The following is a 16,132-nucleotide window of genomic DNA, read 5'->3' as shown; positions in this document are numbered from 1 at the left end:
CTTTCGACTTAGTGATTCTGTGGCTAAACATGATCAGTGTAGTGTTTGATTATAGCTGTTCAGGGCTTCTGCTTACGCAAAAAATTGCGTACAGTACGCATTAAAAGTTCAGAGGACCCCTTCAATTTTCGTCAATGGGGTCCCCTTCAAATTTGGGTGAAGAACAGGGACCCCTTAAAAATCTGAAGAAGGGGTCCCTGGGACCCCAAAGAATTTAGCCTTAGCAGAAGCCCTGGCTGTTACCATTAGTTCAATACGCCCGGGGTGTTTTCTGCATGATTCGGACCATTGCTGTACTGATGGACACAATGGCCTGCCTGTTAACACACTAGCTTTGGCTTATTGTCTGGAGTTCAGACCACCAGCACTAGCTCTTGCAGCAACTGCTACACAGTACAAAATTTCCAAAAATAACCTGCTTAAGACGGTCTGCTGGTTTTAAAAAAATCAGTGGAACATTTATAGCTCTTTTCCACCAACCTCAGCAGCAGAGAACTGTTTTCTTATAGAGGTGCTTCACTAAGCTTTAATTCTCAAAATTTAATTTCTCAGTTAGGCATCTGTGACCAGCAGTAACAGACAAAAGGTACTTCATAGGCAAATTTATAAACACTTGGTGCTTTTACAGTGAGATAGGCCTAAAGCAACAGCATTGTTACTGTAGACCCCTTGCTCACCTTTTTTTTTCTTTGCATAGGATAGAATTTTACACCCCTCATACATCTAAATGTCTTTTGTTTTAGACATTTATGGCAGAGAGGTGGTCTGGTCATTGTCTAGTACATGCAGAATCATCTGTAGACTCTGTGGAGTCCCATTTTGAAAATAGTTGTATCCTCCTATACTAGGCTATAAGGAATATTTTTAGCACTTAGAGAAAATGGAATCCACATAATATTCAGCTGATAATCTTCCAGTTTTTGTGGTCTTGTACATGGGTTTTTTTTTTTTTAATTCACTCTTAGGTTTCCTGTGGAGTTTATTCCTTATTTAATTTTCTGTATTGCATACCTTTAAATTGTGGAAATGTGGTGCCAACTAAATGAAACATCTGTCAAATTATGTAAATGGTGGAACATTATGTGTGAAAGGTGAACTGGCAAGCAAGAGAAAACATTTTATCTGTAGCCTTATTTCTTTGCTAAAATAATGTCTTTCTTGTAGTTGAAGATGGGAATGCAAAGTCAGCCTTAACATTGATAAAGATCTTAAAACAGCTTGATAATTTGTTAAAGTGATGTGGAGGAAATAAATAGGCTATTAAGTAGAAGAATAAGAAGGAAATTTAGCAGCATGTGAAGTTGTCTTCAATCATCCCAGGCCAGCACCCCTTTCACACATCATGATATCAGTTTTGCTTGTGTCATACAATTTGCTTCATTCAGCCAGTTTCCAATGCTGAATAAGTCATTTTCATGGAATGTTTTATGTTTATGAAATACATTTTTAATGTCAGTGCTAAATATTTCAAAATCGGATGCCCTATATTTTCCTTTCACAATTTTAGGCATGAGCTTATCCAGATACTCACACATGTTCACTGATATTTGCCGTTCTATTTCATATGCTGTTTGCCTTGTTTATTTGATGTGTAAAGTATATATGAAATATTTCTGATATAGAGAATATGCATGTAAACTGTTCTGTGATTTTAAATCATTCAAGATGAAATTACCTGCTTTGTTTGATCACAATTACAAAGGATGTAAATTTCATTTGTGTATGCAGGTTTCATTTGTTTAGAATGAAGAATGCTTTCTAATCAGTGTAAAGAGCAAAACAGACACTCTTCAACAATGTATTTTTCAGTCTTACCTGATATGGAAGATTGGTTGTAGCATTGGAGGATTTCTTGTATTGTGAGACATTTGATTATGAGAGGGAGGAATTGTGGAGGAAGGGCATTGGGTTGGTCGGTGGATTTGTTTTTATTGTTTGCCCATCATTTAGTGATGCTAATGCTGCTCTTGGCATTATTACTGGCTTGACGATGATGCTTATGATAATAATCTGCAGTGGAACAGGTTTTTGATGAAAAGCCCTTTGCATATGGCCTTATTATCTTCAGAATAGCATTTTGTAGAATTATGTGGATCAGAGAGAGATATGGAGACCTCATGAGTCTGCTGAACTGCAAGCCCAGAAACTGTATTCTGAAAACAGGTCTTCTTTTGAGAGTTAGTCGCCACATTTGTGTACTATTAAAGAGCAGGAGAGTATTGCTGTATATATTGTAGGAATGTTTACATCCCTGCTTTTTCATTTAACATATATTGCCATCGCAGCAGAACAGCTGTTGGTATTTCTTACCTTGGATTCAATAAGAGGATACCTTCTAAAGGGACCATTCAAACTTCTCCGCTATAAACTCATGATTGTCATAGTGCACTTGTTTGTCTTAACTTTTTACTGATTACTCAGACAAGTATAATTGAAAAACCACATCTACTGGGTGGCTGAGCAAGAAACCCTCAACTGTAGCAAATTAATAGAATGTAACAAGTTAGCAAGTGCAAGCACAGCACAGCTCACCTGATTAGTTCCAGACAAAGATCATCAACTTCAGGCAAGTTTAAAAGATCATGCCCTGTGAGAGAGAAGGCTGACAAAATGGCAAAAATTAGCACTGATGACAAGCAGGATGAAAACAGTCTAACAAAGATGAAGACCATCATAAAGGTATTGCACAGACAGTTACTATCATGTGTCAGAATCAGACCAGGTGACAAAATGGTACAACCTATACCAGAGGCTAGACATGTCATCTCTAACATACTTTTGTGGGGATGAGAAAAGACCATGCAGCACATGCTACAGGAGTGTATTCTCTGGGGACAGAGGTCTGGGTTTTGCTGTTGCCCTTCAGCATCACACTGCGTGGGTTTGTGGAAGCTCTGTAGATGACTTCCAGCTTAATTTTGAGAGCTACTCTTCGAATGTGATCAAGTTAACAACAATGCAAAGGGGGATCAGGGGGGTCTGTCATTTAATACCACATGGTTGAATAAACTGTAGATGAAACATTTTTCAATTTGAGATCTCCGGGAGGGAGAACGTGAAGGGTGGGTAGAATCCATTGTTGGGTTTGTTGTCACTTTTGCTTTAGCATACTGCTCTCTGTTATTATCCAGGTGCATAAAGAGATAAGTAGAAGTGTTGAGACATTCCAAGAAGATTGCTATTAAACAGGGTGAAGCCAAACTAAATATGAAGTTGCTCACCTTTGACAAATTCGGAAATTGTTGGAACATATCTGGAGAGTTTGAAGTAAACTGTCACTGGCATCATATCAGCTCTGCATTAAAGGGTATTTGGAATTTTCATATTTCTCCCTTATCCTCCCTTAAAAGATCATACCCATAAACTCGTGCACATAGGCATGCCCCGAAGAAGCGACATGGGCCCACAAGAAGATGCACATATATGCATAGATTGTAAAGATTCATTCTTCTAGTGAAATCAGCTTGAATAAGGAAGTCTCAGCAACTATTTATCTGTTTCAGATTAGGGATCTGCTGGGAAAAGGATTATGTGTACATATCCAGATTTAACTTTTTCCCTATAAAATGTTTGCCTTGAGATGTTTATATCCTGGTGTCTAGTTTGTATGTTGTGCACACAAAAGTACATGGGAATCTTCCTGGGGAGCAAAATAGCAAAGGAGGAGAATCTACTGTTGATGATGATGTGTTGTACCTTTTCATGGTCAGAGCAGCAACCTCTAGTCTATGAGGAAAGGGGATCCCAAGAGCATGTACGTGAAATTAATATGCACCAAGTTCCTCAGGGGGAAATACATGTTTAGGAGTTAGAAATAAGTCAAGTGTCACATGTTTGTCTTATATCCAAGTCATTTTTTTTTTCAGCGATTGCGGAGCAGGTAATTCTCTAAAATACTGGAGAATCAGCAGGTTCCTGTAATGCAGATAACAGTGTCAGCTCTAATCTCTACTTATTGCTATAAGATTTGTACTGATCAAAAGTCAGGGGCACATTTTAAATATGACTAGTAGAGATTGTATGACTTTTATGGAAAAGGAGTCTTCTGTAAACAAAAATATGCTCAGATATGGATGTCTTGAGACAGAACAAAAGCCATTTTTGTCTTCAGCACTAAGGTATTTATAAAGTTTCACCATACCTGACGATATGTGGACAGCTAGTTCTTTCCTAAAAGAATAGTGGCCAAAATGTGCAGCATTTTGTTGATGAAAATGGTGCTTTAAAGACATTTCCTGTCACGATTGACTAAAATCTGTAGCAAAATGTGATTCTTACTGACGTTCAGTAAATTGTAGAGTTACTGATATCCAGCAAGCTGTCATGTTTACTGATGGTCAGCAAATGTGGCAGTTACATTTATTTAAGAGCCATCATTTTTACTGATGGTCGGCAATCTGTCACTTTGTTCAGAAGTGTGTGGACAAGTTGTACAGAATAGCGGTCACAGTCAAGACCAGCAAATTCTTGTTCTCAGCTGATTTGCAGCACTGGCATTTTCCATGTACCTACTGACAATAAATGAGTTTAAAAGAGAAATATGCTTAGGGTAAATTGTTTTTGTCTTTTAGAGGCTCAATGGCTTTGTTTGAATGATGTAGTTAGAGTTTTATTACCAGCTTGATTCATCCACTGGGATAGTTTTTAGCTTGCTAACAATGCATAGAGTATATACATCTTGTGTACACCCCATGATACGAACCTATGCATGTAGGCTTGACGTGACTAACGGTCTCCAGTAACTTAATTTTGATAGAGATACTATTGATATAGACCACTGATACAAATGCAATATATTTTCACCGTTGAGTTGCATGACACAAATGGGGCGACATTACACAACCTGTTTGGAAGGATTTAGTTTTTGGGCTGTGAAGACCTTGGAGAGCACGTGTGACATATCAACTGGATGAAGCTGGTAACATGATCTCAACTTGCATAATCACTCCACCCCAGCTCTGCCATTTGAGTCAAGGATAGCTGCAACGGTGAGACTAAAATGCATTTGAGAACAAAGGTGTGACCCGGATGAAACGCCACAAGCCTTACCTACCAGCGAGTGCCAGGCCAAATTTTAACTGACGCAAAAAAAATATCCCTACATATCCCATTCATTAACGGCACACATCACCGCACTCTACTCCCCTCTGGTGAGGTACCCGATAGGTAATCGGATAACCGAGTGGTTAAAGTGATGACGTCCTACCTTCAATGCCCGATTAGTGCAGCAAACTTCACCCATACGACCCAGCCTGGGGGAATGGGTTACCTGACTCCATGTAGGATTAGGTATGTAAGGCAGCTAGGGAGAGGAGATGGGCACCGTCCTCACATAAAGATGGCCCCGAGAAAAGTGAGGTCTCTATATAACACTAGTCGTGGACAGCGAGGTGACAGAAGCAATCATCAGTCACCTAGGCAGGTCTGCCGTCGTTGTCATGAGATTTTTAATTTCCATGTCCTATTATTGCCACCTGTGTAAATTCATTCGCATCTATTGATGTAGGTGTTTCTCTAGACACGTCTAACCTTGCTAAAACTGCTCTGGTCCCTTCTTCCGACCCATCACCTCCATCAACATATATTTCTTACCATGTCCACATGCAAACATGAAGGAGAGCGGACAACACCCTTGTCGCATATTGACAAATAGAGTTAAGTTTGTTAATGTTCACAGAGGCCGCTGGCAGACCTGATCGACCCATGCAAGGTCTGACCGAGACCAATTGGAAGCAACGCCAGATCAATAAATCGAACCACGCTGAGCGAGGAAACCTGTAGGATAAAAATTACATTAATTGGTTTCTCGTCAAACACGAGGGGCAGAACTTTAATAGGTTTGCCGTGATCATAACTGCACTAAATGTGGAACAATCTACGCTAATAATATATTTTTTCTTTCCTCTCCCCACCTCTTGTCAAATTCGCCGGATGCATATTGTAGGGGCTTGTACCCAGTAACCAGACACCGGGGCGCCCAGCAGGGTAGTGGTTAACACTTCAGTGAGAACTAAAAGATTCCGGATGCAGGTCTCTATGAACACCTTCCATACTAGACACTGCAGGGTTGGAGTATGCAGAATTGAAAATTTCATATTTTTTTCCCTTATTTTCTGCTTTTAATTGTTCTTGTGGTTATGGGTATTACTAGATTATGTGTGTCTTTAATAAACTGGATGGTTCTTTCTACTTTATTTTTGTTCCAACCACAGTTTTTTCCTCAGATTTGTAGCAGTGAGCCTGACTGGTGGCCATGTTTGTGTGCGTGGCTTGCCCTGCGTACTATAACGCGAGCGCTCGCGTTCTTTTCGCTACACGACACAGGCACACGTTGGCCAACGTGCATGCTGTACCGGAGGGTGCCAGAAGGGGAATTATTCCATAACACCGATCTTCATTCCCCTTAATGGCATCGGCCGGACTGGGAGCAAGGCGGTTCGTCGGGGAGTTGGGGAGGTCACGATGAGACTATCAGCGGCAACTGTTCGCCCACGAGACTTGTCCCATTGCCGTTAGGAGGACCTCTCGCAAGCCAATTCTTTTTCTTCTTACTCCGGTGGCAACCACCTTCTGCGAACCCTTGCAGGACTGTCTTCGGCGATGTATTGTGTCGGAGCGACATGACCAAACCATGTGATCAGCTTGCACCTTTTGATGGTAGCGAGAAGAGGTTCCTGGGGACCATGGTCTCGTAGCCTGTCCAGGTGAAAGCGCATTCGAGGATTGGGTGTGTGCCGCTTAACCCTCCGCTTCAACCTTAGAGACGAGATTTTAGTCACTAATCACATCCACTCCTTCGTCTGCACCTTGTTAATACTTTCCAAGTGGCATAGGCTGTGTTGCGTGGTGGTGTGGTTATTTCAGAGTGCGCCTTGCGGCCCACCACCTCCGACTTCAGCACTCGTGGACCACTCTTTGTCTGGTCTCTACCCTTCGACCTGTCCGACTTGGGTGACCCTGCTAGGAGCTAATGCTCCTGTCGGCATAGCTCTTAGGGTCATCGAGACACGCAAGCCCCCCGACCGCGGCAAGGTGGTGATCCAACAGGGGGTTGTTAATACTTCATTTGAAGCGTCTCGGCAGCAAAATAAAGTCTATCTGGTTATGGATCAACCAATCTGGGGAACACCAGATCGTCAGCCTCCAACTTTTGATAGGATGAAGGGCTAGCCTGTGGCTTTGAGCAAATTCAAGAAGCTACAGAACCTTGCCGTTAGATTCACCAAGGCCGAAGCGGCCAACCGTACCATTGCCAAAATGTCTTGTCCTATTTTTGCATTGAAATACCCGAGCACGGTGAAGATATCCTTTCTCCGTACTGCCTGGAAAGCTCATTATAGCTGTTCAAAGATCAGTTTCCACTTCTTCGTCACTATGCATAGAAGTTAGAGCATAAAACTGTAGAAAGGTCACATTATGGAACCTGGCAGTGATGGACAAGCAGGTGAGAACTGTTTCGGAATCTCACGACAAACACGTGTTTTGTTTCCTCGCCGCTTTAGTCACAATTCGCGACCTTCCTCCAGTCCATCCTTTACCTCTGCTTGTCCCACGACATCCCATGATGAAAATACCGGTCACAGCACCGACATCCTATACAGGGTCTCACAATTTTTTACCAACTGGTGTTATTAATCACTCATTTGGACCCATCACATCACAAAAACAACCAATATCATTACTTGCATTATAATACATATACATGTAGTATATATGGCGTAACGGCTTAGAACTTCTGAAACTTTCCTTTTCTAATCAACTAATTCTTTTCTTAATTATCTATTCAATATTTAGTCTTTTCTGCATTTTTTATTTGTCAGAAAGGTAGTTTTTATATCTCAACTAAGTGAGCGCGCGGTCACCCACTTCATCAGGTTGCTTTTCCCTTCTGGCAACTTCCTGTCAACAATCAACCCGCGATGACATTCGTTTCTGCACGACGAAATCGACTTTTGCACACCACTAGTCCACAGCCAAAGTAGCCCAGATGACTGGAGGGAACACGAAGGGTTGGAGGATCTGAATTTCCTTTTAACATCACAAGAACATCGATTTTACTGCCCCACCCTCCAGCAGGAACCCTAATTGGACAGTTTCCGCTAATGAAATTGTGTTTTCTTTCTTCATTTTGTTTGTTGTTATTTCTGTTTTTACTATTTTCATTAATCGATCAGTCACCAGTTCCACCCGTTCTTACAGTTTTCACACACACACACACACATAAATGATCCCTTCCTTCTTTCTGTAGTCTGACATAAGTGGTTTCCTGAAAGTGTCAGTCGTTCCCTCAATTCCTTTATGACACCTGCATTGTACCTGGCTCCCCCGGTTTTTCTTTTTCTGAAGTATTGCAGCTATTGTATATTGTCCGAATACCGTCACGATAATTTCTAATGACTATTCAATAGGAACTAGGTTAATAGAACTGTTCGATCATACAGTGAAAACCTAGATTACCAAGATGGCATCTGACGACACTATGACCCACTTGCTATCCAGCATGCCCTAAATTCGTTCTGTCTTCCTGATTTTTTCGTTCAGAGCATCAATCTGCAGAAATCCTCGGAGTGCTTCAGCTGTATCCTGTAACCGCTATGTCGATTCTCGCGGCGACCTGCTTCTATTTTTCATCTCTACATTCATAAATCTTTTCCTGGGAAACATTTTTCGCTGGGAGTGCTGGCTGTGGACGGCCTGAAATCACGCGATCAACCCAAAAACTCGCGGTTCGATGTCGACTGCAATCTGCCTCAGAAAGTAGGCAAAGGGTCACCAGGTCATTTCCACCATCTTCACGACTCAGTGTGGAAAAACTGCCAGAAATTTATGTCAAACTACTCATGCGCAGTCAGACACTTTCGACCAAGGGGCCTAATTTTTAAAGGAGTACTGAGTCCACCTGCATTGCAGTATCCAAAAAGACGTTGAAAAGGTGGAAACAATATTTTATTAAAATTATTAAGTAAATAATATCTTTATAGCCAACAAAACTAACGGTCAAACGGGTGTGCAAGATCAACGAAAGAACATGTTTTATCTCGGTAAACGTTGAGGCAGAGATAGGAAAGGACAGACGGAGAGACGGTGGGGGAAAAAAAAAAACAGCATGAAGGAGAGGGGGTAAGGATCAAAGCATGTAGTACTGCCAGGGGGCATCGCCATCGCAGCTATTAGCCCCCTTTTTCCGACTACTCGTGTATGAACAAGTGCATAGCCTGCTAAAAAATGGTTAATTGGAGTCTTATGCCGAGTCAGCAGGTGAGGCTGTATGCCTGTACCATGGCATGTAGACAAACGCATCTTGCTGCTTCATCGGATTGAATAACAATAATAATAAGAAGAATTTACATAGCGCATTTCCACCTTGATTTAGCAGCGAGCTCAATGTGCTTAGAGCTCTGCACAAAAACAAATGCATAGCAAGATTTCAGACTACAAAAAGGGAGGGAGAGAGGGTCGAAAATATGTTTTACGCCGAGCCAGCAACTAAGGCTATATCCCGGCACAGCAGCCAGCTCTGTAAACAAATGCCACACGCAGAGAAAGAACAGAGTGCCCGAGACGAGAACTGAACCCAGGAAACCAAACTTTACTGTATTGATGACAGGGGAGGGATGGGGAGCGGGTGGGAAAGCTTCAAAGCAAGTGGTCACTGTCCCAACCAACCCGACAAATCTCATTATACGCTCATTGCACCGAGTAACGAAGTTCGGCTTAAAAAAAAAAAAGTCGTTACTTTCTCTCCTATTTTAAGTGGAATGGGTTAGACAAGTCAACCACTTAACCCTAATAGATGAGGCAAGGTTGATGGAGCTCAGATTGTTCCTTCGTGACACGGTTGCTAGCTAGTGTGCTGTTCGTGATTGACAAGCATCGATCCAACAACCCCCAGCTTTCTCTTCCGCAGTCAGCTCCGGATGGGCGCAGCCAGACACCAGTCAGCCGATCCACGGCGAGAAAAAAAGAATCCAGAGGGCACGTAAGTACACTTTTACCTGCAATAATGACCTCTTAACAGAGGAAGACCTTCTTAGTTCTCTGTAAGAAATTTTAAAAATCTTTCATATTATTTTCTTCGACTCATTATACCCCAAATCGGCTTGTTGAAGACCTATTGTCTGGATTGTTACAAAAATCGCATAAAGGACGCCACAGATTTTAGTTGTTTTCTCAGAATTCGCTAAAAATGACTTCGTTTTTACTTCTTGGTGCAAGATGATGATGAGGAGGAGGAGGAGGCGGAGGAGGAGAAGGAGGATGATTTTTTTTTTTGCGGTTGTAGTGGTGGTGATGGTCCTTTACTGCCTGAACGCTACTCAAGTAGACAGTGGGTTGGTGGTATCTAATTTTGTTGAAAGAAGAATAAATCTTCTTTGGGGGCTGAAAGATTCAAATTCAGAGTGGATCAGTGGATTTTCCAATAAAACTGACAATTCCCACCTTGCTTCTCAAGTGAATGATGTCGTGTGGGAAAGAGCAATCGAAAGATACAGGGGATTGTCTTCTGTATGACAAATTAGATAAAGATTGTATGGCTCCGGGCTTACAGGTAAACAAAAGTCCTGTTGGAACAATCGTTTACACTGATCCCTCAACCGCCCGATCCTTAACTTTCCTCAACAGATGTACATCCCTTCGTTACATAATCATGTGCATATCGTACACGGATAAAAAAGTTCTTTTCGGGGAGCAATTGTCTGCAGCTAGCACCAGGAGCACCAAGCTCCTGTTGTTGCGCAATCGCTCACAACTCAACAGACAGTTCAAGGATATTTTCGTTTCGAAATTGTGCAAAGGTGGAGAAAAGATCACCAGATCGTGCAGATATCCTTTCGTTACATAATCTTGCAGAGAAGATACATCCCTCGCGTGATGGTGCACTGCAAACCACCGCCTTAAGACTCCCTGATGGCCTGTTTGCGCGACAGGGGGGTGTTAATGAGAGTCACTGCGGGCACGCTCCACCCTTGGGCAACTACAGTGGCGTCCGATGCCACCGCCATAGCTGTCGAGATCTGTAGTTTCCTCGAGAATAAATAATAGGATGCAATCCCGGTCTTGTCTCGTAAAAGGATAAAATATTTAGCATCCATCAGCTTGCCCAGCGACAAGCCGGCCTGCCTTCACACAACCTGTGCGATCGATGCGCTGTCAGACATTTTGCTGGCAACGAGAATGTGAGGTGAGCGGGTGGTGGAGATGAGGGGGATGGGATGAGAGAGGGAGAGGTGGAAGGAAGTTGGTCTTAATCACGACAAACAGGCTGTTTGCGGTCTTTCATCAAGCGGCCGTAGACGAAGGTCGAGACGACAATCGAAGATAAGCTTCTCCGGGACGACTTGCTCCATATATTGGACTGTATGGATAGGCATGAGATGCCATCTTGGACTGGCTGATACCTCCTACTCGCCACCCCCAGCTCCTCGAATGTCTGAACAGATTTTTCCCATGAATGCTTGTGTCCAAATGCATTCCCAAATTCTAGCGTGTGTGTGTGTGCGCGCGCGGGGCGTGCGTATGTCTGCGTATATGTGTTGGGAGAGGGGATAGTCTGATCACACATCTTGCATTCACTGTGGCACTCTAACCCTAGTGTCATGTAAGGATGAATTTGCAAATAGCCTGGGATATACGAGGTCTGTCTGAAGTAATGGGACTAGTTTCACAAACAATAGTAAATTCTTCTGTTCAGACACATCTCGCAAATACGTACCTTGACCGATGTTTCAATGAATGTAAGGCTAAGTGCTTTTTTCCTTTTTTCTTTTTCTTTTTTTTTTTTTTTTTTTTTTTTTTTTTGCAAGTTAATTCCCACTGAGAAATATTGGACTGTGAACTCTCAGTTGATGGTTCATACAGCTATTCTTGGTACACGTTGAATCCCGGCGATTTGATCGGGTGGGCGGAGTGGCTAATTCAGTCAGAAGAAAAGATAATGAACTGGGTAATTATAGAAAGAAGTCCTTAAAGGAAAAGGTCGGATTCTATCATTAGCTAAATGACTAAAATAAGATGCTCATAATAATGAAAAGTCGATGGAGGAAAGGGTGACATATCAGGATGTTGCTATTTCTGACCTTGGCAATTTCTTGCACTTTCTTCACACAAAAAAGCATACTAAAGGGCTAAAAGCACAGACTTACAAGTGTTCTTTTTATAAATCGTTGGTGAAAATATTCATTCATTTGTCTCTTGGCTGGTACCGGTCGTTTTGGAGGGTAGATTGATAGACCCGGCAGCTGACAAAGCCCGGCACACGCATGTCTTGGACGATAGTGAACAGGTCCGGCACAGGACGACCAGTCCAGTCTTTGATGTTCATAAGCCCGTTATTTCTCTGGCCATCACACGTCGACCACACTCCAAGGTGCCTTGGAGAACAGTCTTCGACCCTGTCCAGTCATTGCCGATGTCGCGATCCTGATGGGATACCTGTCGTAGCTCTGACATTTTTGGAAAGGGTGGCTCTCAAGTACTTAAAGCTGCTTACCGTTAATGTAGATTGCTGCTTCACCGTCGTCAATGGCATTGCCTTTGTTCTTGTCACTGGTGGTCTCCATTCAGTCTGTTGGCAACATCTTGCAGTTTTTTGTTAGTGCCTGCTATCAGGTCGATGTCTGCAAAGCGTAGGCGGAAAATCGGCCTTACATCTATGGAAATGGAAGTATGATTGTCATGAAGTGGTTTGCAGAAAAATGTCAAACAGCACAGGCGATAGGTCGCACGCTTTGACGTGAGCATGTGTCGTGTGAAAGAAAGGTCTCATTCAGCTGTACTGCTCTCAAGCTGTTACACAGCGCTTCGATCGGCGGAACATAATATTGGACACACAGTCCGGATTTATCTTTGTTTTCTTATTATTCTGCGACTGCAGTTACAGTAAGTGGTGTTACTAGATCGACAGTTGCCAGTTGAAAAGATTCTCTTGACAACGGATGTTCAAAAGAAAACAGCAGAGATCAGAAAATTTTTTATTTAGCTCCAAATCACCAATAATAAAATCTTATCACAACACAGAAGTATTTTGATCAACTTTTCCTACTCACCTTCCTTCTTTCCCTGCCACATTCAATAGAGGCACTGACATCTTATTCAAACTATTACAGACTACGAGGCAAATACAAACACTCGATTGATGCACAGCAAACGATGCCCACCTTAACTGCTCATTCGTCTTTGTCACACAAAAAAAAAACCAACAATAAAAAACAACAAAACAACTGCCAGGAAATAAAAAGACTGTTTTGATAATAAAACCTAGCAACAATCGAAATGGAAGCAGAGACGGATCGAGCTAGAAACGTGGGCACAAAAGCAAGCATAGCAGGTGCACCACACGTACATTTGAAAACATTGCAACATCAGAATAGCTCTAGACACACCACACATTTCTAGATTAAAGAAACTTGACAGCTATGATGATGATTGTAGTGATGCTTAGGGGCAGGCAGACGAGGCATTTGTCTATAGGGGGCTAAGAAAAGGCTGGGTGGTAGTATAGTTTTAGACGGAGGGGGTAGCAAAATGGAGGTGATGCATCTAACAACAGAGAGAACATCCATGAGTAATACAAATACAGGTACTTGAATTGTTCCCCAGCAATAGATTCATCATCTAACTGAACGAACTGAAAATACACAGAGCTGGTAAACAAGAAAGAGCGATCGATCGAGTAAGCGAAGGACAAAAACGCTGACAATGACAATTCCTTAAGAAGGAGTTAAATGTAAGGAAAACATATACTCCCCCCTCTCCCCTTACCTATAGGTCTCGCCCTGTACAGGATCACGATCGAGTACGAAAAAAAAAAGAAATCAGATTGAAATTCTAGCTGCCTCCTCGATCCAGGTGAATAAACTCGTGAGGACCAACAATAATAAAAGAGACAGCGGGGGTGTGTAACTCATATCCTAAAGGTAAGGATCAGATTGACACACTATAGCAGTGGCGTAGGAACCAGGGGGGCAGCGGGGGCAGCCGCCCCCCCAAGGAAAATACAGGGGGGGCAGGAATATCCTTTTGCCCCCCCAATATTTGAGACGTAATTCCTCACAAAGAGCAAAGAACCAAAGAAAGGTAGGGGATCGTAGAGAGGAGACGGTCATCACCGTCACAAAAGCGGGCCCTGAGGCAAGTGGAGGTGTAGCGAATCGAAACCTCCGGGCGTATCTAAACGTATGGGTATTGTCTGCGCATGCGCACGAAGCGAAACTTCACTACCGCCTGGTAGTTTACTTGAAATAAAAGTAAAGGACGAAACATTACAAAACATTACGAAATAAAATAGCATTGCAAAAGCAAAATTATACAACTCACAATATACTTTGATCTGGTTTTTGATAAATAAATCCAAGAAAATATTTACTATTCCATCGGATGTTTATTTATCAAAAACCAGATCAAAGCATATTGTGAGTTGTATAATTTTGCTTTTGCAATGCCATTTTATTTAGTATGTCCAGTAATGTTTCGTCCTTTACTTTTATTTCAAGTAAACTAGCAGGCGGTAGTGAAGTTTCGCTTCGTGCGCATGCGCAGACAATACCCATACGTTTAGATACGCCCGGAGGTTTCGATTCACTACAGAGGCTCTAGCACCTCTGACGATCAGATCGGGGACAGTCCGTTGGTATTGTTTGCCATGCTAATTGCAGGCTGTGTTGAAGCCTGAGCGAAGAAAGCAGCCGGACAGTACATCGGTACATCGAGTGTGGTCTCCCTCCCCCCTGCCCCATAATGCGACGCCTTTTCTTTGGCGGTTTTCGTTTGACCAACATCAAACATCCCCCACCCACTCGCTGTCACCCTAAAATTATCTGCTATCGCTTACAACTGAAGGGGCCGCACTGGCCATCGGGAACACAGAATGCCAGTAACGAATTAGTTGCATAGCAATACCCCAGTGAGTCTTGCCAATCAGACAGGAACCCTTACACTTTGTGAAAAGCTAGCGAAGCATGAGGAAGGCAAAGACTCCGAGTCCCTATATTGGTAGTTTTCTTTAGAGACAGAGAGACTGGTATTATTGCTATCTACGACTCAGGGGAAGTGCATAAGTAACATTTCTAAAACTACACAAGGGCACTCTTTTATCATCAACGACTGTGGCTGGTACTCAACATAAGTTATCTGTGTTATACTGTTTGGTTTGTATATATGTGTCCGTGTTTTGGTAGATGGCCATAGAACGTGTCGCATCGCTGCTCAGCACCGTCGGGTAGCGAGGAAGGGGATGGCCCTGAGGCCATTCCACCTAGTTTCGTCCCCTGGCCACGGTGGTCTGGCCAGTTTATGGCCCTTAATTATAGGGTAGCCTTGCGTCCCTTCCTCTCTGGTCTCTTTGGTTCTCTTTGGGGTGGATGGGGCTATTTTCCCAGGGTGTGCGGACACCAAGTTCAGGTATAGGGCTGTGCCTCTTTGTAACGTGTATTATCTCGCGGACGCTGGGCCCTGTGGGTAGGGAAAGGTTCTGGAGGTTTCTTGAAGCCTATAGAAACCTGCCACACAGGTATATGTGGACTGGGAAGACGGCGGGGCGGAGAGACCTGTGCCCGTCTCGAGAGTAGTCGGGGGTTTGCCACGTGCTGTGTGGACTGTCGCTGGAACTGGCGTCCCCGCGTTTGTTTTGAGATAGAACAACGCGTGTCACGAGCCGTTGGGTGAGTAGGCTTAATTAATCTTTACCTTTGTTTTTCCACCCGATGGCTACCCTGCCCAGTATGCAGACGTGTACGGTGTGTGACCGAGTGTGACTGCGCAGCCTGTGCATGCGCGCATGTGTGCATAGGTGTGTGCGCGCTGGTGTATATGTGCAGAGCTGGAATGTTGATCGTTGCTGTCACGGGGGTTTGGTGTTTTCTTTTTTAGGTATAATGTTTGGTAGCCGGGGAGTCATTCTTTAATTTGTTTTTTTTTTTCTTATTTAATGCTGCTTTGCCTTTAACAATAAAGCAGCGTGTTGTGATGCTACCACTGTGTACGTGCGTGCGTGCAGTACCCCCCCCCCATCCTTTTTTACGTAATGTGCGAGTGCGAACGCCGTTCACTGTCAACAGGGAGTTTGCCCCCCCCAACGCCGAACATCTTCCTACGCCACTGTATAGGGGAGGTTGCGTTACGTGTACACATCTCT

General features: G+C 43.1%; 1 long non-coding RNA gene across 1 annotated transcript; it reads right to left on the bottom strand.

Annotated features, from left to right (window-relative positions):
• Positions 1-953: 953 nt before the first annotated feature.
• On the bottom strand, positions 954-6,963 carry LOC112574566. Its single transcript, XR_003101459.1, has 2 exons — positions 5,207-6,963; positions 954-2,587 (listed from the first exon to the last, which is right to left on the bottom strand). It is a non-coding gene; the product is annotated as an uncharacterized LOC112574566 (long non-coding RNA).
• Positions 6,964-16,132: the final 9,169 nt, after the last annotated feature.

Source organism: Pomacea canaliculata, linkage group LG10, assembly GCF_003073045.1.
Source record: "Pomacea canaliculata isolate SZHN2017 linkage group LG10, ASM307304v1, whole genome shotgun sequence".
Taxonomy (NCBI): Eukaryota; Metazoa; Mollusca; class Gastropoda; order Architaenioglossa; family Ampullariidae; genus Pomacea; species Pomacea canaliculata.
This window is presented reverse-complemented; position numbering and strand designations above follow the sequence as displayed.